We start from the raw sequence: 26,839 nt of genomic DNA on the forward strand, positions 1-26,839 counted from the left end.
TTCTCAACGAAATAGAAAGTAAGAACAAGCATAACAAAAAATTAAAATAAATAATTAACTCGACAATATAAAAGAATTGATATTTTTAAATTAAAAGATTCTAAATAAAAAAAATTAATGTAAAAAGATAAAAAAATCATAAAATCATATCATTATATGTAAAATGAGTTTAAAATGTCTTATCCTAAAAAAATTTTTTTTTAATAATTCTAAATATAATGATAAAAAATCTATAAAAATATATTATTAAACGTAATTATTAAGTTGATTTTGTAAAATAAATTAATATTATAAAATTAAAAATATATAATTTTTTTATTTATTAAATTAATAAATTAAATAAAATTATGTATATATTTTTTTAATGTTTATCTATTAATTTATTCTTCCTTTTTTTCCTTTTTTTTAAAATTATATTATTTTTACAATTTATCATCATATATCATGAGATATCATGATATCTCATGACTTTAAAATAAAATCGATATATTACGATCTTACTGTAGATACTTGATAAGTAATAGTAATCATATTTATTCTAATTTCACATCCAATCACAAATGAAATAAATAATAATTTTAACTATAAAAACTCATATTTTATATTATTTAAAAGAGTTTAAGACATTTTAATCTCATTTTTATATGATAAAATCAATTATTAATATTTTTATATTGTAGTCAATATTTCATATGCATATTTAAAAGTTGCTCAATAAGATATCTATGAATTTTTTATGAAATTTTTAATTTATCTTTAAATTTTTATCTTATTACATACCTAACTAAAGAGAACATTACGTACCTAAACTCTTTTAAAACCTACAAACTCTAAATATCAATTTTAATGATATGTCAATTGATCCAAAATAATCGACAACATATTTATGAATTTTCAAAACATGACTATTATGAAATTAAGCTTTCCTTTTCTTCGGCATATGACACTCATCAACTAATTTAATTATAAAAAATAATGGATGAAAATTTTATTTTGTTAATTAACAGATTAAATTAATAATTATCAACTTGACTTTAATCAAACATAAAAAATGTACAAACTTTTAATGTGAATTAATTATTCCTTAAATGATACTGATAGATGAAAAAACACTTGCAAAAATAAATTTACCATTGATCATTTGCCATACACTCTCAATTTCAATCTAAATCTTTCAAAAATTTTCTCCGATTCATATCCCTCCAAACCTTTCCCTCTCTTTTTTTTTTTTCTTGAATTGGATGAACATATCGTTTCATGTTCATGCACTTACATTTTCCTTTCTGAAAAAGTAACGATAACGGAATCGAATAGGCAGCCTTTTGATTTTTGAACTAGGGTAAGACATGCTACCGTTACGCCGGAGGTTCATCCTTCATTGACCAAAAATTTGAAAAAACAAATATTTTCTCAGATAATCTCCTCTGTTTCTTCTCTGATCACTCCCTCCAGTCTCCCATGCCTCGTACCCTTTTCTTCCCCATCAAACTTCTAAGAAGCCCTTTCAATTTCTCATTCCTCGTAGACCAACCCACAACTCAGCCCAGTGAACCCCCTCATGCAACACCCACACCCTCTGCTTAATTAATTTTTTACTTCAAGTCTCGTCTCATCTCTCTCAAGATATACGAAAGCAAGAACCCACACCACTGCTGCAATTGATAGGGTCAGGAAGCTATAAAAGAGCACTATCTCCACAGTCCACGCCAACTACAACTTAAAATTTTCAAAATATGAAACAAGGTAATTTTAAGTAAATGTTTTGTGAATTTCTTAAATTAATTCCTTCTTTTACCTGTAAATTGAAGCATGAAGTTGTTCATGTTAGATTTTTTTTTATTTTGTATGGGTTTTTGTCTTTGTTTCGGTATGGATTGTCCTTTTAATTTGATAAAAAAAAAAAAAAAAACATATAACACAGGCAACTGAACTCAATAACTGCTACAGTGGTCTCTTGTTGCTGCTATTTGCGGCCCTGAAGCTCCGCTGTATGCGTCAATCGCTTCTCGCATCTTATTTGCTGTGAATAACGGTTGGTGGACGCCGTTACCGTGAAATAGCGGCGTCTATACCGCGACCCATCCTCTATTTGAATCTTGTTACTTTGAGATCTGTAGAAGAAAGCTGCCGTAATCATAACTCCAACGGTTAGATTCGACAATGAGATATCTTCCTTATCCTTCTCATCATCTTCTTCTATTTCTGGAAGGAAATATTTCGTTTTCTTGAGTTTTAGAGGTGAGGATACACGAAAGAACTTCACGGACCATCTATGTTCTGCTTTAAAAAGGAAGGGAATCATCACTTTCGGAGATGATGAAAACCTTGAGGTAGGTGAAGCCATCGCACCAGAGCTCTTTAAAGCAATTCAAGAATCATGGTCCTCAATAATCGTTTTCTCGGAAAGATATGCTTCTTCCAGATGGTGACTGGAAGAGCTTTCCGAAATTATTAAACAAAAAAACGAGAGGGGACACAGTTTTCCCAATTTTCTATGATGTGGATCCATCTGAGCTACGAGAACAAAAAGGGAAAGTTGAAAAAGCTTTTGCTAAGCATGAAGAAAAATTTAAAGAGGAAACAGTGAGGTGGCGAACCGTTTTAACTGAAGTGGCTAACATGACGGGATTGTTGGGAATATTAACTCAAATTTCATAAGAGATTTGTTTGGGATTTGTTAGAGATTTGTCAGAGATTTGTCAGATATTGCTTGATAGACAAGAAGACTTGCAAAAGAAGAATTCTAAGAGAAAGATGATTCTTAATAGGTAAGTTTGACTTGCAAGAGAAAAATTTTAAAAGGAAAGGGATTCTTAAGAGAAGAATTCTAAAAGGAAAGGGATTCTTAATAAGCAAGTTTGACTTACAGGAGAAGAATTCTAAGAGGAGAAGGATTCTTAATAGGCAAGTTTGTATGGTTATAAATATGTGAAGTTTCTACAGGGTTAGGTATGAGAAAAAAGATGTAAGAGAGTTGTAGGGTTTTGTGGGATAGACACCTCATAGGAGTATTGGGGCTCTACGTCTTATGGGTGTGTATGTTTGTATGTGAGTGGACTAGAGGAGATTGAGAGTGTCTTATGAGTATTGATTGTTGAGTGAAGTTGATGATTTGATGTATGTTTGTAATTCTCTACAACTAGTGGATCTTATTTCTCATCCGTGGATGTAGGTCAGTTAGATCGAACCATGTTAAATTATTGTCTCTTGTGTGTTTGATTTATTGTTTGATTTTGCTTCCGCTGGTGTGATTGGATTGGAGGCTTTTAGCCCAACAAATGGTATCAGAGCTGTGGTGTTCTCCAACAAGTGATATCAAAGTTGAAAGTTCAAGATGTGAAAGAGATGTGAAAGAGCTGAAAGTTTGAGATGTGGGAAGAGCTAAAGGTTTCGGATGTGAGAAATGCATGGTTTGAGACATGAAAAGAGGTAAGCTTAGAAGAGCGTGATTCAAAAAAAAAGTTTGAGTTTGTGTTTTGAGGATTGAAGGATTGGTTTGTATGAAGCGTGAAGACACAAGAGAAGAGAAGATGATTGTGAGACTTTCATTGCAGGTAGAGCCAAGCATGTCTAGCATGAAGACAAATGATTAATGAAATTTGAGTCAAGGTGGAGATTGTTGGGAATATTGACTTAAATCTCATAAGAGATTGGTTTGGGATTTGTTAGAGATTTGTCAGAGATTTGTCAGATATTGCTTGATGGACAAGAAGACTTGCAAAAGAAGAATTCTAAGAGAAAGAGAATTCTTAATAGGTAAGTTTGACTTGCAAGAGAAGAATTCTAAAAAGAAAAGGATTCTTAATAGGCAAGTTTGACTTACAAGAGAAGAATTCTAAGAGGAGAGGGATTATTAATAGGTAAGTTTGTATGGTTATAAATATGTGAAATTTAATAGGCAAGTTTGACTTACAAGAGAAGAATTCTAAGAGGAGAGGGATTATTAATAGGCAAGTTTGTATGGTTATAAATATGTGAAATCTCTACAGGGTTAGGTATGAGAAAAAAGATGTAAGAGAGTTGTGTGGTTTTGTGAGATAGACACCTCATAGGAGTATTGGGGCTCTATGTCTTATGGGTGTGTATGTTTGTATGTGAGTGGACTAGAGGAGATTGAAAGGGTCCACATAAGTATGATGTATGGGAGCATATGTGTATGTGTTTGGTTATATTGAAAGGGTGCACAAGGGTTTGGGTTTATGTTTGTTTGGGTTGAGAATACTCCATAGGACTAGAGGAGATTGAGAGTGTCTTATGAGTACTGATTGTTGAGTGAGGTTGATGATTTGATGTATGTTTGTAATTCCCTACAACTAGTGGATCTTATTTCTCATCCGTGGATGTAGGTCAGTTGGACCAAACCACATTAAATTATTATCTCTTGTGTGCTTGATTTATTGTTTGATTTTGCTTCCGCTGATGTGATTGGATTGGAGGCTTTTAGCCCAACAAATGGTATCAGAGCTGTGATATTCCCCAACAAGTGGTATCAAAGCTGAAAGTTCAAGATGTGAAAGAGATGTGAAAGAGCTGAAAGTTCGAGATGTGAGAAGAGCTAAAGGTTTCAGATGTGGGAAGTGCATGGTTTGAGACGTGAGAAGAGGCAAGTTTAGAAGAGAATGATTCAAAAAAAAAAGTTTAAGTTTGTGTTTTGAGGATTGAAGGATTAGTTTGTATGAAACGTGAAGACACAAGAGAAGAGAAGATGATTGTGAGACTTTCATTGTAGGTGGAGCCAAGCATGTCTAGCATGAAGACAGATGGTTAATGGAATTTGAGTCAAGGTGGAGATTGTTAGAAATATTGACTCAAATCTCATAAGAGATTTGTTTGAGATTTGTTAGAGATTTATCAGAGATTTATCAGATATTGCTTGATGGACAAGAAGACTTGCAAAAGAAGAATTCTAAGAGAAAGAGGATTCTTAATAGGTAAGTTTGACTTGTAAGAGAAGAATTATAAAAGGAAAGGGATTCTTAATAGGCAAGTTTGACTTACAAGAGAAGAATTCTAAGATGAGAGGGATTCTTAATAGGCAAGTTTGTATGGTTATAAATATGTGAAGTCTCTATAGGGTTAGGTATGAGAAAAAAGATGTAAGAGAGTTGTAAGATTTTATGGGATAGACACCTCATAGGAGTATTGGGGCTCTGCGTCTTATGGGTGTGTATGTTTGTATGTGAGTGGACTAGAGGAGATTGAGAGGGTTCACATAAGTATGATGTATGGGAGCATATGGGTATGTGTTTGGTTATGTTGAAAGGGTGCACAAGGGTTTGGGTTTATGTTTGTTTGGGTTGAGAATACTCCATAGGACTAGAGGAGATTAAAAGTGTCTTATGAGTATTGATTGTTGAGTGAGGTTGATAATTTGATGTATGTTTGTAATTCTCTACAACTAGTGGATCTTATTTCTCATCCGTAGATGTAGGTCAGTTGGACTGAATCACGTTAAATTATTGTATCTTGTGTGTTTGATTTATTGTTTGATTTTGCTTCCGCTGGTGTAATTGGATTTGAGGCTTTTAGCCCAACAGGGATGGCACTTAAATAACAGGTATCCATCATATTCTTTCACTTAAAGAATGATCAGCATTCAGCATTAGACTTCTTTCTTCTCTTATGTGAAGCTGCTGTTATTTTTATTAAGCTGTCTCTTAGCAACTAAATTCTTCACTTTTTGTATTGTAAGCATGAATCAGAATTTATTGGAGATATCGTTAAAAATATATCAACAAAATTACGTCAAACATTTTCAGGTGCTCCTAATTCTGACATGATTGGAATTAAATCACGTTTGAAAACACTGCTTTGCAAAATAAACATAAGGGATGATGAAGATGATTGTGTTCGCATTATAGGGATTTGTGGTTTGGGAGGAATTGGTAGAACAACACTTGCAAGATTTGTTTATACCCAAATTTCAAGTCATTTTGAAGGTAAAAGCTTTCTAGCGGGTGTTCGGGAAGTGGCGGAGAAAGATGGACTTGTTTGTTTGCAAAAACAGCTTCTTTGTCAGATTTTGTTGGAGAAGGTTTTAATTTTTTGATTTTGATGAAGGAAATAACCTGATAAGTCATAACAAGGTTCTTATTGTTCTTGATGACGTGGATAACATCCAACACTTAAAATGTTTGGTCGAAAAGCGTGCTTGGTTTGGTTTGGTTTAGGAAGCAGAATAATTATAACAAGAGATGAGCATTTGCTGCAAACTTATGGAGTAGATGATATGTATAAGCTGATCGTCGTAACGGTTATGGAACCGTCAGACATAAAGTGTTTTATAATTGGAAAAAATAAAAGAGGAGTCGTTACCAATTTTTTTTAAAATGTAATTGGTCATTTAGAAGTTTATCTTTTTAATAAAATTATAAAAATAGGTTTAAAGTTTATCAAAAAGATAAATTTTGGTCTATAAAAATCAGATTAGGTTCGGGAGTCGGTTACGTGTGGGGAAGGATCAGCACTCTCATAACGCCCATAAATTGGTACCATTTAATTATGTGTTATTTTTGGTGTTGGATAAAAATAGTTTCAAGTTAAAATTTAACACTAATTCCCTTCACTTTAAAAAAAAATAAATTTTGGTTAAATTTTTTTTTACGAATATTGAAAAAATATTTAAGTTAAAGAATTATCTTAAAATTCTCAAACATTTAGGTAAAATTTAAAATAACTCTTTTTGCTTAAGATTTAACATAATATTCTTTAAAATAAAAAATAGCACTCTTTATGGAAGATAATTGTTGGTGATTTTTCAATATCTAAGCAGAATACCAAGAATTATTTCTTTCAAAATGTTATTTTTTTTATTTTATAACATCACAACTTTTAAAAATATATATATTTTTATCTTGTAAAACATTTTATAAGAGAAAGTAAATAATGGTATTGTCAGGTAACAAATAAAAATTAAAGACAGAGAAATACGAAATGAGTGTCAACAATAATATAATGATGCATATATATGCCAATGGATATTATGCAAGATGAAATGCAGTTTTAAGGTTGGGCTCTTAAGTATAATAAGACCACCCCGACTCTCCAATATCTAGACAGAGCTTAGGTGCAACTGTTTATACTTAAGATCCCAAATTATTATTATACTTTTTATTTATTAACTCTATTATTAATGTGAATTAAGGATTCGTATGAAAAACTTAATGAAATAAATTTTCTTAAATACCCCATCATCTAGGCGGCATTTGGGAACAAATAATTTCATATGAGATTTTCACACGTATCCTTAAAGTTTCAAAATATATTTAAGGTTTTAGGGGTTTTGGAGTTTGAATAATTTTTTCGGTGATGGTTCGGAGTTGTGTACCAAATTTGAGATTTTTGGATTTGAATTTTGAGGTTTTTGAATTTTAGGGTTTAGCATTTTGGATTTTAGGGTTAGGTTTTTGAGTTTTAGATTTTGGGGTTTAGGTTTTCGATTTTAGGGTTTGAATGTTTAGGGTTTTGATTTTAAGATTTGAGATTTAGGGTTTCAATTTTTTGGTTTGGATGTTTAAGGTTTCGATTTTAGGACTTGGAGGGTTTAGGGTTTAGTTTTAAGGTTTAGAGGGTTTAGGGATTTGATTTCAAGGTTTGAAGAGTTTTAGGTTTGGAGGATTTAGGGTTTAGTTTTAGGGTATGGAGAGTTTAGGATTTTGGTTTTAGGTTTTCGATTTTAGGGTTTAGGTTTTTTAATTGAAGAAAACATGAACATCTTTAAAAATCCCCAACATCTAAGTGGACAAGAAGAATGGGTCTATAAAAAAAAGTATGGTTAAGAACAAATCAAAGACAAATAAACACAAAATGCTGTAATTATTGAACTAGGATATCAACATCCAGAATAATGATTGTTTAGACAATCTTGAGCTCTAACTCAAAATTTTTTTCAAAAACACATTCCATCAATATCCTCGATTTTTGAACTAATCATCATCCATATTCCTAGGATCTTCATGTGAAGCTATTTTCCAAGTTTTTATTTTTTTTACTTAAACCGTCATTTCGGGTTTTTAGTTTAAGTCTTCATTTTTCCTTTTTTTGCTTTTTTGTTTTTTGTTTTTTTCATTTTTCCATTTTTTGGGCACATTTTTTCTCATAGTTTCTTCTCATTTCTTTTTTCTTTTTGATCCATCAATGATACTTTGATCAAAATTTCAAACAATTCAATGGCAAATTTGCCTTAGTTCAATTCACGATTCTCTTATTTGAGTATTCACGTTTGATCAAAATGAACTTTTAAAATATGTGAGGGATTATAAAAAAAAATAGATAAAAGGTAATCAAATCAAGGATAATTTTTTCCATCTAGAGCACTTTGACATTTTGCCCAATCGGTTTCTTTTTCTTTTTCCTTCTTTTTTTTTCTTTCTCTTTTTTCTTTTTTTTACACTTTTCATTAGTTTTCAAGTAAAATTTTGAGCACAAAATGGAATTTGCCCCTGAAATCACTAAGGGGATGTTTGGTTTGTAGAATCTTGGATTTTGAGAGAAAGCGTGATCCCTAAAAAGTGTGACACTTGAGGTTTTCTTTCATTTTCAAGATATCATGTGTTCAGATTCACTCGTTTAGTTGAGCAAAATCCATGTATTTTAATTCTTGTATAATTAGCAAGATTGCAATAATTGAGGATTTTTATAACTGGCATAGGTTGTTGAGCCGATCTAATTTTTCCAAAATTAAGAAAACAATTGTTGAGATGAAACTGTTTTATTAATCAGCTACCAAGAAGGTTGTTTATTTGTACTATATCTTATTTTTTATTATTTAGGTTTAATTTCTAGTGTGAATATTGGTCTTTTTATTTTCAATTATTTTTATTGTTTTATGTTTCTTTTCAGGGTGAGTCTTATTTGATTACAGCTACAATAGTTCGAATACGAACTCGCTATGGATGGTTGTATGAATCTTGTGTTGGTATATGAAAGAAGAAGGTTGTTCTTATGGAAAGTTTAATGTTATGTCCTAAGTGCAACAAATGTGTTCAGTATCATCAACCAAGGTAATATTTCATATATTTATATGTGTGCTCTTTGTAGTGTACATTCAAAAAATAAATATTTTTCGCTATTATCTTGAATGGTTGTTCTTGACGTGGTTTCTAGATTTTATGTTTATGTTGATGTGGAAGATTTGAATGGGTCTGCAACCTTTCTCTTGTTTGATGATGTTGTTTCTAATTTTTTGAAAGTCGCTGTCGATGAATTGGTTTCTTCTCAACCAAATGTAAAACATGCTTCATCTTTTTTTTTTCTTTTAAATTTTCATGTACTTTTTTGTTTACTTCATTTACTCAATCACTGTTGATTTTTTTTTTTTGAAGGAAAACATTGATGATTATGTCTTACCTTCTGTGTTGAGTAATTTCATTGGATCAAGCTTTGTTTTTGAATTAAGAGCTGGTTGTCAAAAAAATTTTGGTGATTTTGAGTTTTTTGTTGTTAGTAGAATGAGTGGGATTACAATTGCATCTACTAACTTGAAAATGATTGTAAGTATATATGTATATTACTTTATAGATGATAGTTGTGTAGGTGTTTGATCTTGGAAAGAATTGCTTTATATGAAGCGGGTGTTTCTAATTCATTGATTGATGGTTCAACTATTAAGCATGCTGGCAAAGGGGAAGGTTCTGAAATGAAGTATACTTCTAAGGGAATAGGGGATCCTCCGTTACAAGATGTAGACGTAGTCGAGCAAAGGATTGCGAAGGGGACGTTACTTTTCTTCTCTTTAGTTCTAATCATTTATTTTCTTTAATTTCTCACGTTTGCTTACTTGTTTTTTGCTTTTCAGAAAAAAAGGGTTGTTGATATGGCTGCTTCGAATGATTCTCTTATTTCCATTGGTTTTGACTTGAATGATAGATAAATTGTTGATAACTTCTTTACAGGTTATAGCATTCTATTCTATACGGCTTTGGTACGTTTTGATTTGGCTACTTTACATGATTCACTTCCTTCTAATGATGCTTATTTAACTATGAATAGAAGGTTGGTTATTTCTTAATGCTTTCTAAACTTTTGTACTATTTTTGTATGGTTTGTAATCTTGGGTTCTTTATTTTTCTAATTTAATTTTAAGTGCAACTTGCTATTTTTTAGTATGAAATATACCTAATCTTATATGTTTATAAACATGCTCATGAGCTAGCAGGAGTACAATATCAGGCAGAGGAAAATAGGGTTTGGAGAGGATATTTTCCTACTTTCCTTTGTAATCCTAATTGATTTGATTAGTAATGAATTGCTATTTCAAATAAAAAATAGTAAGGGATGTAGTTAAAAAATTTATTGTCAATATATAAAAAAAAAAACCGCTAAAATAATTTCAAGACTATTTAAGTTGATGCTTTTCTGTGTGCTTAAGGAAGCAGTTAAATTGAAAGTAAAAAGATTTTACCACTGTTGTCATGTAAAAGCTTAATCAAAGAAATAACCAACCTTACCGAAACCATTACCCATCAAGTGTGAATACACAAGATTTTATTCCTATATGTTCAATTGGCCCTGACGTTAAATTCGTTTTTTCTTTTGCTAGTTTATTCGATATTGCACTGCAGGCCTGTATTACTCTTTGTCTTTCTTTACATATTAGTTTTGCATGTCTTAATCTGTTCGCTCTGAATTTTTGGTTAATTTAATTTATATATCACTTTGTAAGTACAAGAATATTTTATATGCACTCTTTTGTTTTTAATTTTTAATTTGGTTGGCAGCTGATTTTAAATTTTATTATTGGATTTTTATTTTCTCTCCATGCAATATCTTCAAGTTCATAATTTATGAAACTTTTTACGAAATTATAAGTACGAGTTATAATCATAAATAAGTATTATATTTATATATAAAAGTCATTAAATAGTTAAATAAATTAATTAATTAACTAAAATATCATTTGATAAATCTAACATAAAGTTAAATCCAATCTATACATAATGAGATTTAAACTTAAAATTTTAAGATTTTAAAATCTTTTTTTTTTTTTATCATTAAGTTAAAACCGTATTCGCATCATTAATGAACTTTTGAAGATATGAACTTTGCATATGGATCTAGCACCACATATGTGAAACAACAATAAAAATAACCATTATGATTTAGAAATATAGGGACATGATCACACGACGAACATTGAATTATTATACTAGTGTAAATTTTATATATTTTTCACTTTTGGATCAAAATTATTAAAATTAAAAATATTATTTTAATTCAAATTAATTATATATTTAATTTTGATTAAACGATCAAAAAAGTGTAAAACTTACATAAATATAATTATATATGAATTACATTGATTCTATCGTTTATAAATAAAAAAGCATCACAAGAGTTTTTTAAAACCATAATAAAACAGAAAATTAAGTGAAATACTCCAGATATAAAGTATGGAAAGATATCTATAATTTTTCCGTTAAAGCCTAGCCCTAGCCTAGAGTATTGGATCCCTATAATATACACACGTGAAATATGTAAGTAAATGTGAGAGTAAATAAATATAGAACTTTGATTAGTGTATTTAAGATTATTAAAATTTAAATTATTTAATTATTAAAATTAAAAATCAAACAATCTACCAATAAATCACATAATAATTATTGGTAATTTACGTTCTCCAAAACAGTTGGATCATACTGGGGATTTTGAATTGGTGCATTTGTATCTAGGAATAAAATCTAAAATATGCCACACATGCCACCGACTGCACTCTTGTCCTAAGGTTAAGTGCTTGACGTTTAATCCCTTAGAACAGAGTTCGAAAGCCGGTAATGAAAGAAACCAAGAAGAAAAAAATAAATCACCCAAACGAGGTATTCTAAAATACCTTTTTTTTTTTCATTATGCATGTAAAATCATTCGATTTGGGTGGCATTTTTTAGTGTACGTTTAATTAATGTATTAATTGGCTCAACATATAGTATTATGCACTTAAAATGATTCAATTTATATATTTTCCTCTCTTTTATTTTTAAGAGACATCTCAATAGTTAGAACTTAAAATATTAATTTGGAGGTTTTAAATATAAATCATATGTAAAATATTATGCACTTAAAATAATTTAATTCATATATTTTTCTCTCTTTTATTTTTAAGATACATCTCAATAGTTAAAATTTAAAATATTAATTTGGAGGTTTGAAATTTAAATCATATGTTAAGCAGAATGAAATTTTAGGAATAAGAGAGAATTCTTGTCCTTTATATTTCTCAAAATCATATGCATGTACAAAATTCCTTTTCTTGTATTTTAATGCAAAAGCTATTTTCATCAATTTAGGTTCAAAATTTTAGGTTTTTTAAATCACATATTCTCCACAAAAGAAAAATCTATTATAGGATAATGTTTATGTCACTTATTCACTTCACCGTTGTCGTAATGGTTTTGTGATCACCCAACGAATTTAAAAACAAAATATAAAATATAAAATAACGGAGTTACCACTAATATTTTTTGGTTATGTGTGATTGGTCACTTATTAAAACGTATCATTTTAATAAAATTTTAAAATTAATTAAAATTTATTAAAAAGAAAATTTTAGGATTTACGAAATAATCTGGGTTCAAAAATTGGTTACACATGAGAAAAGAATAGCACCTTTACAGTGCCCGTTTAGAATAGTACCAATTAATTGCATATTATGCATTAATCCTGATAAAAATAGTCTTAATTTTGGTGTTTAGAAAGTAATTTTCTTGACTTCCTCTGTTTATTGTAGTTTTGGTTTTTCCTTTTATCTTTATTCCTTATTTATTGTTTCATTTTTTTTCAAGAAAAATAAATTAGAATCTTTTTATTGAAATAATTCTTAAAATGTTCCAATATGTTAATAACATAAGAAGCACTCTTTATCATCTAGAGATTTTTTAGGCATTACTTTTCGAAATACTTTAAAATATTATCCTCGAAGGCTTGGATTTACTGTTCATAAAAAAATATGTCATGCATGCAATGCAAAATGCTTATATGTTGATGCACACATTTTATTTTTTTCTTTAAAAATTTTATTGATTTATTGATTTTTTATTTAAATTTTTGAAAGAAAAAAGAATTTTTATTGTATTGAAGATTTTTTATAAATATTTCAATACACCGTTAATATTTTTTTTAAAAAAGTCTTTTCACCTAAGGATTTTGTAAAGCATCACTACTCGAAATACTTTTAGAATCTTGTCATCGAATAAAGTTTCCTCTTTCCTTATTTTTTATCATTTTTTTATTTTTACTAATTTTTATTTTTAATTTTAGAAATTCATCAAAGGTTAGGTATCATAATCATTAATTATTATTTTTTTTTTATCATTACTTTATAAAATTTATTCCAAAATTTAACAAAATTATCAAAAAATTTAACAATGTATTTCAGTATTTATTTATTTTGTTTTTATTAATTATTATTAAAACAACATAAATTTATTCTAGTAAATTTAAACATTTTAAAAAGCATAAATACTAATAATAAAATTTAAAATAATAAAAATAATATTAAAAAATAATTCAAAAAATCCAAAAAAAATTTTTTTTACCTAAATTGAACTAGTCAATAACCCGGTCAACGTTGATCTGGGTGGACCGGTTAGTTAGGGTTTGGACCAATCAATGGTTCAACTAGACTGAACAATGGTTGAGTGGTGTCGGCTTGCCAGATCGGGTGCACGAACCTCGAGTCTAGTCTTAGGTCAATGCGCAGATTATTTGGGTCCTAAACAATGTCATTTTGGTCTTGGTAGCAATTATAAAAGCCTAAATTTTTTAATTCATTTTCTTATTCCCTCTCACTCTTTACCTCTCTCTTTCTCTCTCTTTTCTCTCAGACTTTCTCTTTCTAACTCCAGCTAACTGTCACTACTTTAGAATCTGGCACTGACATGCTGTGTCATCCACCAATTGTCATCATCATCCATCTATTGTCGTCACCGTCTATTGATAGCCGATTGTCGAAAAACCCAAAAACTTAAAAAAAAATATTTCTTTCAACCCCCTAAACACAGATTCGAGCATAGTTTTGTAAAAAAATAACCTTGAACTATGTAGATCGAGGCCCAAAGTTACGGTCAAAAAGTGTTTTTTAAAGGTGCTGAGATCCCCGCTACAAGGATTGAGTTTTTTTTTTGTTTGTGTTTTTTGTTTTTTTTTGTTTGGTATTCTTGGGTTTTTTTATAGAGATTTTCTTGGATCTAGTAGGATTCTTTAATCTGGTTTTTTATTTTTTTGTAGGGTTTTTTTCGATGGCTTTCTCTTTTTTTTTGTCCCCCTTTTTTCTCTTTCTATTTTTTGTGGCTCTATAAATAGAGCCATAAGAAGAATAAAATCCTAGATTTTTTAGGATTTTCTTTTGTCACCTAGAATTAGGTCAGCTGTCAAGGCTGTTACCAGTGACTGTTAGGGTGGCTAGTAGACCAAAAAAGAAAAGAAAAAAAAGAAAAAAAAAGAAATAAATAATAATATTTAGATTAATAGATACTGGACAAAATTGGTATCTGCAACTACCCTTCTGTGTCTATTTTTGGGAATTAGGAATAAGGCAAAGACAAAAAGATAACCATTTTATTTGGGTAAACACATACAAAAGACAAAACATTACACACAAAATTTTTCTCTTTTTTTTTTGAAAATTTAAAAGGTTCCTTTAAGTAAAGGCTCAACGAAAATAAATTAAACCATCAAAAAATAACTTCGAATATTATCACCGAAGGATAAATGATCTCGAATATTGATACCGAGAAGATGTGAAAGCTTCAGATATCGCCACTGAAGAAAACTCGAATATCCCTATTGAGAAAATGTAATTCAAGCTTTAACACTCAGATACCACCGCTGAGAAAATGCAATTCCAGTTTTAACACTCAGATATCACCACCGAGAAGATGCAAATGACTTTTAATACTTAATATTATCATTGAGAAAATGCAAATGATTTTTAACACTTGGATATCACCACTAAAGGACAAATGATTTTTATCATTCAAATATCACCATTGAGAAAATGCAAATGACTTCGGAACCACAGAAGGAAACTTGAATATCATTATAGAGAAAATGTAAATGTAGAGAAAGCATGCAAATTCAACCTTTAAACTCAAATATCACCATCGAGTGATTTTGAAAATATTTTGGATATCATTACCAAGAAATGAAATTCATACTTTAATATTCGGATATCACCATCGAGAAAATGCAAATGTAGAGAAAGAATGCAAATTCAAACTTTAAACTCAAAAATCACCATCGAGTGATTTTGAAAATATCTTGGATATGACCACTAAGAAAATGAAATTCATACTTTAATACTCGAATATCACTACTAAAAAAAATGTAATTCCATACTTTAATACTCAGATATCACCACTAAATACTTTGAAAATAATTTATCATAATATTTTTCTTGATTGATGTCGATTTCATTAGTTAACAACTTTCTTGCCAACTAGATTGAGCTTAAAGCTCTCATATTGTGCCATCTCGTTGAAATTCTTAAAAATTCTTAATCTTTTGGATATGTTTTTACTCTTTTTTTTTTTTTTTTACTTCTTTAATGTTTCCAAAATTGACGAACACCACTATGATGCAAATGTCTTCTATTAAACTGATGATGCAAATGAAATGCAATGTGTTTTCTTAAAATGATGCACATGAAATGCAAATGTCTTTTCTAAAAATACCAATGCATACATTCCTATCAATGATGGACAAGCTAATGATACAAATGCAAAGTCAAAAGATTCAAATGATCAAAAGATTTTTTCTTAAAAATCCAAGTCAAGATATGCAACTACCTAAAATCGTCTTTTCTTAAATTTTCCAAAGTTATTTTCTTTCAATCTTTAACCTTTCATCTCATTTTGATTCCAAATCCTTTCTTTGCTGCTCATTTTTCATCAATTTTTGCTTTCTTTCTTCACAATTTGGATTTCTCAACTTTTCTTTCTATTGTTTTCATTTTCAAATCAAATATGCATATAACCAACTCAAACTTGATGAAAGGGAATTGAAGAAAATAAGCCACCAAACTGTGGTGAAACTAAACTGATTAAACATACTTTTGTATTAAAATTTGTTCCTATAGTGCCACTTATTTTCCTCAAAGTTTTTTTTTTCAAAATTTTATTTTCCTTCTGTAAAAATATTTTATTTTCCTTCCATAAAAATATTTTATTTTATTGACAAAATTCTCACAAAAAATTACCTTAGTCAACTTTTATGAAACAATGTAACTTTTAAGTCTCTAAAAAAAATAGTGATCATTATTATGCACATGTTTGAATAGAATGACAATTCCATCTTTTCAAATAGCTTAGATGATTAATTGTCAAATTGAAGTCTACATTATTAAAAAGGACCTTACAACTTATTATGGTAAATTGAATTTTTGTCTAGGCTCAACAACAAATTCTTTTGGAAGGTTTTTTTGTGATTAAATCAGATTTGACACCTTTTTTGGTATCACAATGTGGTATTTTAATAGATGTCAAGACTATCTATGGTAAATGTAAGATCATATTGGGAAAGGCTAAGATTTTCTATGATAACCCTTGCACACATCTCAATCATTAGTTGCAATGAGTTTTCATGTTGCAATCTCATTCTCACTTTAGACTGCCCATTTTTGGGTTTTGATCCTAGAACTTCATTATTCTATTTTCCCTTTTTTTTTAGTTTTTTTTTTTTTACAATTTCATTGTGCACTCAAGTACAATTATGAAAGAGAAAATTTTGCAAAGAAAATAGATAAAAGTGAAGTTGGTCATGAGAATTCTACGAGGAAAAAATTCTTCAATTCAAGTATCTATGTTTGATTGAAATGGACTTTTCAAGGTATGTAACATAGGCCAAGGTTCAAGGTTTTGAAAAAATGGATAAATAGGCCCAAAACATGTGTTTGAAGGTAATCAGACTAAGGATCATTTCACATTATGTGAAGGACTTGCTTTTAGGCATTCATCCTTTTTATTTCTTCAGTCATAACATCCAATCATCTTTTTTTCCCTCTTTTTTTTTCTTTTTTTTATATTGCTTCCACTTTTACTCTTTTTTGCATATTTCAACATTTGTTGGAATATGTTCAAAACTTTTAAAACTCAATTTGTTTGACATTTGCTCCTACAACTTAAGGCATTCTTCCTTTGTTGTTGAAGCATGACTTCATCAAATAGATTTTTTGTTTGTATTTTTCCCTTAACGTAAAAGGGTGATCCTTGATCAAGGTTCATTTAGAAAGAATTCACTAGGCTTAAAGGGGGTAACAAATGCACAATTTCTTATTTGTGAAAGGATGAAGAAAGATGACCATTTATCATCTCAAGCTTGGTCACTTGTGCTGAAGAGTGATTCTTTAAAAAACAAAAATTTTGTTTTTATCATATCTATTTTTTTATCATTTTTTTTGTTTTATTTTTTTTCACTTTCTCTTTTTGGGTTCATTTGAATATCTAGAATGCACGATGTAACCATTGACATTTTTTTAATTTTTTTCTTTTCTTCTTATTTTCACAACTCATATGAAAACCAATCTTTGTTCTATCTTGATAAGTCAACAAGGTTTATGTGACAATGGAAATCATGTTGAAAGGGTTTATTTAGGTCTTGATTGCGCACATCATCACGAAATTAGATAGTGGCATAAACTATGTAATCTCAAGGCAATTGAAAATCATGCTTTTCTATTAGTAAGTCCCTAGACGAAAAAAATGGTGTGTTATGTATTCATGGCTATCCAAATGACTTTTTATTTGAAGTAGAGCCTTGACACCTATCAAACCATTAGCATCTAGATAAAAAAAGCATCATATTTGTCTGATTTTCAAGGAACTCTGAAGTTTTTTTCCAAATTAATCATTTTAGTGTTTGTTGCCTTGATAAGAGGCATCACAAAGTTTAAACTTGTATCATTTAGAGCCTTAAGGTTTTTCAAGTGATTTTGGGATGTGAAAAGGACATGAAAATATTTTATTTGGATAGATTCATAATAAAGACCACCAATTTTTTTGAGGCTTTTTATTACGAAAAGAGAAGAATTATATATATTTAAAAAAAAACTTGAGACAAAAAGGAAAAACATTCTCTCAATTGGCATTCAAATTCAAACTTCGATACAAGTCATGAAGTTTGTATACATGTCTAATATAGAAGTGAAAAAGGAAACAACACACCTTTTATTTTAAATCAAACCACCTTTTTGTAACATTGAATGAAGTATCCATTTCCCCATAAAAGTTGTAAAACCATTCTCCAATTTCTCATCTATCCATTTATCAAAATTATTCATATCAATGCTGTAACATTCTTGGTTCACCTCTTTTCCAATCAAAATAGAGAGCTTTTAATAACACGATGATCCTTCTTAGTTTCAAATTTTATTTTCCTAGTTTTAATGAGATTTCTAACCTTGTATTTCAGTGTGAGACAATTCTCTGTCGAATAGCCTTGATTTTCATTATGGTAATCACATTTTGCATTTGGATCATACCATTTTGGGTAAAGGGTTGAAGAGGTTCTAGACATACAGCTCCAAAAGTTGATTCTGGATAAGTTGGGGTAACAATTCTGTGAAGATAAAGGAATAAAGTTGACATGATTCTTCCTTTTGTTACTTTGCTATCCCTTTTTGTTATTCTTGAAGGGATTTGATTGATTGACTAGTTAGGGTATAGGTGCAGGTGTTTGGAGGTGAAAGCTTGGTTGAACCCTTAATTGGCTTAGGTAAAGATTTAGTGAGACATTATTTATGGTAAGGTAATAAAAATGGTGGTGAGGTTAATATAAGGCAAAACCACTATCTTGTTGCTACTTATAAGTTGTAGTTTGCACATATTCTTCTTTCTTGGATGCCCTATCTTTTTTTATATCTCTGTTATCAAGTCTTCCACTCTTGATCGTATTCTCAATTATCTCCCCTGAAATTATCATGTCTTTAAAATTTTTTGAGGTATTTCCAATCATCTTATCATAATAAGGTGCTCAAAGAGTGTTAACAAACAAAACATTAATTTCTTCTTTTATGAGCAGTGGCTGAACTTGAGTAGTCGTATCTCTCCATCTTTGAGCATAATTTTTAAAGCTCTCAGTAGATTTTTTTCTCCATATTTTGCAATAACAGCCGATCTGGGGCCAAATCTACAATATGTTTAGATTGGGTTACAAATGCCTTAACCAATTCGTTCCACGAAATGATGCGAGTTTTGTCTAACGGAGCATACCATTTAGCAGCAAACCTTGTAAGACTATCTTAGAATACATGGATCAAAAGCTTGTCATCACGAACATGGGCAACTATTTTCCTACAATACATAGTGACATTTAGTCCTATCATATTTCTCAAATTCTAGAATATTGAATTTGGCAAGAACAATCATATTTGGTACTAAACAAATCTTTCATGGATCCACAGATCCATAAAAATTTATTCCTTCAATAACTCAAAGCCTCTCTTCTATGATATCCATATTCTTTTGGGCACTTGAATTTTTTATTACTTCAAATGAACTTTCTTTCAATTTTTTTAGCTTTTTAGGATCATTAAGGATTTAGATTGGATCAGATTTATCTCCAGGAATAGTGTATCCTTGATACTATCACTTGTGTGGCTACTAAAGGTATTTTGAGATGAGAATATGCCTTAAAAAGTAGGTCTTGTTGTGATTATGTTCCTTAGGATACTTGGATTTGATATGAACCAAACCCAACAGGATTTGGGGAATCTTCGATTCTTTGAGTGTGGGCTTCCTCCATTTCTCTTTTTAAGAATTTTCAACATTCCCATTATCTGGGCCACGTATCCTTTCATTTCATCTTGAGCTTTCTCAAATTTATCAAATTGGCTATTTTGTTCTTGCTCTATGGGTATTAGATAAATGGCAACCATATTTTTTTGAAACTTTTAACCATCAAGCCCTTGAATACATAGTTGTCTGTCTCATCATTATGGGCTATGAAATAGAATTAGATGTATTTGCTAGATGGTTTATTGGGAAACTTGTTCATCGAATGGATTGATAAGCACTAGGGTTTTGGGATGCATTGTTCATAACAAGAAAATAGTATGGGTTTGGGTTGATTTGTAGGTGTCAAATAGGAGCAGGTTTCATTTGGGCTACCAAAAAGGATTGTTAAAAGATAACTGGATAGGGATGTATATAGACACCCATCTGTGTCCAGGGTCAACTAAAGTTGATCTTTGTTCTTATATTATTATTTGCTATTATTACTAGTATTATTATAGCATAGTATAACATATTATTATTTATTACTATTATATTATATAATATTTATAGTATACTATGTTATTATTATTATTATTATTATTGTTGTTGTTTTATATTTATTATTATCATTGTTATTACTATTATTATATTGTTATTTTATTATTATTATTATTATTATTATTATTTATTTATTTTCTTTCATTTTTCTTCCCTTTTTTGTTCAATTGGTGGCGATAATTTTGGAAACTGAAATTGAATCAAAGGATGTGCATAGTTAAAGATTTTTAATGCAAAATCAAATTGGGATAACTGTTGAAATCAATTGGAACCAAATCAAAAACCTAAGATTATGCTCAAGAAGAACCCAATCCTAAGATTTAGTCCTAGATTGGTTCTATCCATTTCTTAAAGATTGTCCAAGGACTGCCTATTAATTGGACAAGGCTACAAAGAACAAGAGACGGTTGATTTTGGTGAAAATTTTGTGTTTGGAGTTCTAAAGAATTTTTAGGAACTAATTTTTTTGAAAATTTGATTTTTGGGTTTCTGGATTTGAAATTCTAGTTTGGGTTTCTAGTTGACGATTTGGAGTGGTGAGGCTTGAGGTTTCATGTTTTTAGGAAAAGTTTGAAAATTTGGGAAAAATCTGGAAAATTTAAAAATTTTTGGGTTTTTTCAGGAAAAACTAGGTTGAAAGTTTGAATGTTTGAAATTTTCGGTTGAATTTTTTGGCAAAATTTAAAGTTTTCAGTAGGATTCTGATGATTTTTCTAGAAATTGATGAACGTTTCCCAACTTTTGGTGGTGTTCTTAGGGAATTTTAGAAAGAGGTAAGAGAGAATTGGGGTTTAGAGAGAGAGAGAGTAGACAATTTTTTAGGAAAAAGGCTAGAAGTTGCCTTTTATATCACCTCAACACGATGTCGTCCTAAGGATCCCAAATCCATGCACAGACTCGTTGACTCTTGTGTCAACTGACGCTTCAACCCACTCGATCGTAGATTTTTTTTTCTTTTTATATTTATTTTATTTTCATTTTTTTACTGATTTCATTATTTATTTGTTTTCATTAAGTAATTTATTATTTGTTAAACATTTTGTAAAAATAAAAAATTTTCCTGTTTATCCTAATAAAAACAACAATAATAAAATCTTTTCAAATAAATTCATGAATCCTAACAAACTAACTATTGGAGAATTTTCATGGATTTAAATTTTATGGAATCCACCAAACTATTGGAAAATTTCATAAATTGGTTTCTAAAAAGAAATATTTTTATCCTACCAAACCATAGGAGGATTATTTCTTAAATTAAGTCTTACCAAACAATTTGAGATTTAATGAATTTTCTTTCTAAAAAAAATAAGCTAAAATTTTACAAACACTTTTACAATAAAATCTCACAAACTATTGAGAGATCTACTTCTAAGAATAACCTAACAAACTATTTAGAGACTTTATTAATTTTCTTGAATAAAATACTATAATAAATCCGATGATGGAGCTTTTTCAGGGTAGGATACTAGTCTCCATGAATAGTCCTAAGGTGAAAGAATTATCTTAAATTGCTATCAAACTATGAGGATAATTTTAAGACTAATTTTTAATATTAAATATTTTGATAAAGCATAAACATTTTAAGGCTTCGATAATTTGAAATCAAACTAATACCATCATTTGGATGAGTGTTATGGGGGTGGTATAACCTTCCTCACATGTAACTGTACTCTCGAACCTAAAATCTAGTTTCGTGGATCAAAATAGACTATTTGAAGATACCTAAGTCAATTTTGAGACTCATCTTTAAATGAGACAATTTGATTTGGTGGGCAATCACACCTAAACAAAAATATTAGCGGTGACTCCTCTAATCCATGTCTAGCGGTAGGTCCATAGATCTATACATTATGACTACTTGGTGACTCTACTAGGGAGATCCAGAGTCAAGCCAGTAAATGACTTCTTATTATCCAAGCCTTGCTTAATAAATTTGAGATTATTTTCTTTCTTTCCTATTTCTTTCATTTCATTGCTTATATTTTGTTTAGTTATTCATTTATATATATCTATTATTCATTTGCATGTGCCTAACATAAACTCTCCACCCGAGCTCTACCCTTAGGAGGGAGTGAAGTACCTATGCCCTTGTGAGATTTCATATTTTCGTATAGGCCTACAAAACACTCTCACTCAAATTGAACCATTTTCGCTTGCAACCTATGATAGGCAAAGATCGGGATGCTTTATTAGTCTGTAATGGAAAATGATGTAAAGAACAATTATGAACCTTTAGAAATAATCCAAACCACATATAGTTAACTTTAAGAGCCTAACCATAGGTAGAGCCATGTCTTTCCACCCTTTATAGTTAATCCAAAATTTAGGGTCATCTTGCTATTCTATTTGCATTTTGATGTCTATTCTGTATTTTCTTAACTAACTAGTTTTCTTGTCTTCTTTCGCTGCTTTTTCTTTTATGCATATTCATAAACATATATGCAAATTGGATATTGTTTCTACTTTAAAAATACTTTCAATGAAAGCTTTCATGGAACCCACAAAACATCAGGTTTGCACTTCATCTATATTTTTCAAATGTGATTTGCCCACAGTTATGAAGATAGAATTAAAAAAAGACAACAAGAAAAAAGAGATTGTTTATTGCCTGGTTTTATCTCTACATTACCAAAGGAAGTTTGGGTGCTTCTCAAATAGAATGACTTAAAAAGCCTATAAGATATATGAAATAGTATGGCTCCTTCAAGGCAACAGGCTTTCTATCAGAAGTTCAAGCATATTACATATCTTCTATCAGTAAAGGTTGATAACTCGTTCCTTAAGGTAATGATACAGTTTTGAGATCCTTTCTATCATTGTTTCATCTTTAATGAGGTTGATCTGGTGCCAACCATAGAGGAGTATTCGACTTTAGTGGGTATGCATCTTTGGTCTCCAAACAGAGTATATGTGAAAAACCATAAATTAGGGAATTGCAAGAAGCTGGTTCATATTTTAAGAGTGGGAAAAGATCTTATAGATTCATACATTTGAGAAAGCAAAGAGCATAAGGGTATTCCATAAGAGATTCTCCAAGATTTCATTGTTAAACATCCAAATAATGATTAAGAAATAAAGGTATTTGCTTTAGACATATATGGAATGGTCATTTTTCCTAAAATCCTAGACCACATCGAGATAGAATTGCTGGATCTATTTGAATAGGTTGAAAAGGGATGTAACACTTTACTAGCTATATTGGCAGAAACTATCAGATTTTTTAGCTTCTGTAGACAGAATAGCAAAGCAAGTTTTATAGGTTGCATACCACTGTTGTATATATGGATGATGAGTCACTTTGAATGCGAGAAGTGTGATTTCTTCAAACTTTATTTTAACAGTTGAATTTTAGTTAAAAAATTTTGTCAAAGTAATTAGCCTAAAGTGAGGACCCAAAAAGAATAAAAGTGTATGCTGCAAAAGCTCTTAGCTTGTCAGGTAAAATGGTTAGCTCCGTGGATGAACCGAGAACCTATGTTGTATCAATATGGGGATGACATAGGGGTCCCACTCTTAGGTTTATGAGGGTCAACAAGTTATGCACCATTGATGGCAAGAAGACAACATAGAGCTAAACGGTTTATTCCCATGACATGTAGGCTTAGCCAATTTGACTGTTCTTATGGGGAGCCTAGAACATTTCTGAGGATTGTAGCATAATCAAGGCATGAAAAAAGCCTAAAAGGGTGAGCCCTAGATCATTTACTATAAAGCCACTCAAGGATATTTGATTTAGAGAGCCAAAAAGAGCCAAAAGATTGTACCTATGATCGTGGACCATTGTCAAATAACAAGTCATAATATGAGTAAGACACTTTTAGAGTCGAAACTTAGAAGGAAGGAACATGAAATGAAAAAAAAGAAATTGAATCAAGAAATCCTAAAGCTTTAGGAAAAAAAGGAATAATGGAAAGGTAAAGCAAAAAAATTAGAAGCTTGAGTCCTCAAAATGTCCTAGAAATACAGTAAGACTCAAAAGGTTGTCAGAGAATAGAGTGATGCCCTCAAGGAGTTGTTATAGCTACAATAAGAACATAAGAGGTTGCACATAGAAGTGTAGGCCAAAGAAATAAACAACATAGATTTGGCTTCTAAAAATAAAAAGCTGAAAAGAGAATGTTCCCAAATGGAGGATGATTGTGTCGAAGCTTAGCATAAAAGGGAAATGCTCAGAGAATACATCCAAAAATTGAAATAAATGTTGAATGAGTAGAAGAATTACATAATGACACTTATAGAAAAACATGAGGAATTGTCTTGTCAGGTGTAGTTCAGCAAAAGAGAAGGCTTGGAAAAACAAAGGTACATAGAGCATTTTACAGCCCAAATAGGCAAGATAGTGGTCAAACAAAAGAAATGGCAGAGGAGGAGAAGACATTGAGAGCTTTGGTTATGCTAACAAGAGAGTATGGACAACGACTACTAAATTTCATTGAAGAAGCTAATGACTAGTATGAGCAAGTCAAGCATTTTTATAAAGGAAAAATATTAGATTTGATCTAAAATAGACTCCTGTAGAATAAGTGAAAGTTCTTTTATGGAAATCTTTAAAAGGGCATATATTTTTTTTTCTTTTTCATGCATTGCATCACATTGATTCATTATCATTACATAATCACTGATTTTAAATTATAGTACTAAGGTATAAAAATAGCTACACATTCATACAACATTCAGGTTACAACAAAAGAAATGGAGTAGGATAATACAAATCATTTAAAAAAGATAGAAAAGGCCCAGGAGATACATGAAAAAAAATTAAGCAAAATTTTGAAAGCTTTGGAAAAAATAAATAAAGGGAAAGCAATAAAAGAAGATAGCTCACACGAAGGTACTGAATCATTGTATCCACTAGGTTTTGATCCATATCAAACTCAAACCTTTCCAAGCTTTTGGTCACAATAGACCATATTCCCAAACTATAATTACACGAAAATGCCCTATGCATCTAACTAAAAGAAGGTCTAGAGTTATAATAATCCTGTCTTAGTTGAGAAAGCCATTGAGCCCATCCAAACCCCTAATCTAGATGTGACAAAGGAGAAAGAAAAGTTGCAAATGGTTATGCCCTCATAAGATTTTAAAAGAGATTAAGCCATGAGCATGATTAAGGAAAGGTTATGGGCATCAATTTCTATAAGGCTCTGTTTGGTACTAGATGTGGTGATCCCACCTAAATTCAAAGTATCAAAATTTAAGAAATACGATGGTACTAAGTTCCTTTTTACACATGTGACAATGTACTATCATAAGATGGGGTACATACTAGTAATGAGAAGCTAGTTATGCATGTTTTCTAGGATAGCTTAACTAGGTTGATGTAAGATAGTATATTCAGTTGGACAGGACTCACATAAAGCCATGAAAGGATCTAACTAGATCTTTTATCAATCAGTATTGCCACATTATTGATATAGCCCCTAACCACCTTTCTTTGTAAGGAATAGAAAAGAAAACATTTGAATCCTTTAAACAATATGCCCAAAGGTGATAAGATGTCGTTACTCAAGTACAACCTTTCCTAACAAAAAAAAAACTATAGTGCTATTTGTAAGTACTTTAAAGTCATCATATTATGAAAAGATGATAGAGAATGTAATTAAAAAATTTATTGATATGGTGATTTTAGGAGAAATCATTGAAAATGTCATTCAAATTGGCAAATTGGAAGGGGAAGAGTCTTCTACTACTAAAAGAGCACCTAAGAAGAGAGAAAATAAGGCTCAACCTGTGAGTGTTGAAGGGTAATAATTTAAAAATTACCCTTGGTCAACTTATCCCATATATCACCACACTGTGAATCATACTTTGACTTTTTTTATTAGTTGACCACATGATCTTCTTAACTAACCACACAGAAATCCCTCATTCCCTTAACCAACATAATAAATGGTGCTCGAGAATTACGGACTTGGGAAACACCAACATTTAACCCCATTCCTATAAGCTATACAACATTTAACCCCATTCCTATAAGCTATACTGAGCTATACCAAAAGCTCTACAAGAATCACCTAATTGTCCCTATTATGGCTAAACAGCTTAAACCTCCTTATCTCAAATAGTATAACTCCATCACCCACTATGGCTACCATTATGGAGTAGTAGGCCATTCCACTAAGAATTGTAATTCTTTAAAGCACAGGGTACAAAATCTAATTAAAGAAAGACTGATAAGCTTTGATACCAGTAGAAACTCAGCACCCAATGTCAGTGAAAATTTTCTACCTAATCATACAGTCAATGCCATGAATAAGGATAGAAGGCATATAAAAAGAAGAGTAGAGGAGCTTGCTAGCTATATGATGCCCTATACGAGGTGGGATTCATACAACTAGTGGCCCTATATCGTGGAAATCTATCCCAAACCAAAGATACAAGTATCATAGTGGGGTTTCGGGGCATTCCATTGAGACATGCTGATAGTTTCATGATGAGATGCAAAAATTAATGGATTCTTACTAGATAAAGTTATATAAGGAGTCAGAGGCTTTGAAAAATACAAAAATGGTTATGATGGACAAATGGGTACCAAAGTCAATTACCATCCACTGTAATAAAAAGTCAAAATCAGCTGA

At 30.3% G+C, this 26,839-nt stretch overlaps 1 long non-coding RNA gene across 1 annotated transcript; it reads left to right on the plus strand.

Moving 5' to 3' along the window:
* Positions 1 to 1,268: 1,268 nt before the first annotated feature.
* LOC149516972 (uncharacterized) lies at positions 1,269 to 10,188 on the plus strand. The gene is made up of 3 exons (XR_016344221.1): positions 1,269 to 1,743; positions 8,842 to 9,002; positions 9,611 to 10,188. It is a non-coding gene; the product is annotated as an uncharacterized LOC149516972 (long non-coding RNA).
* The last annotated feature ends 16,651 nt before the right edge of the window (positions 10,189 to 26,839 follow it).

The sequence above is a fragment of the Durio zibethinus genome, chromosome 8 (assembly GCF_047325235.1).
Source record: "Durio zibethinus cultivar Kanyao isolate XHJ-2024 chromosome 8, ASM4732523v1, whole genome shotgun sequence".
Lineage (NCBI taxonomy): Eukaryota > Viridiplantae > Streptophyta > Magnoliopsida > Malvales > Malvaceae > Durio > Durio zibethinus.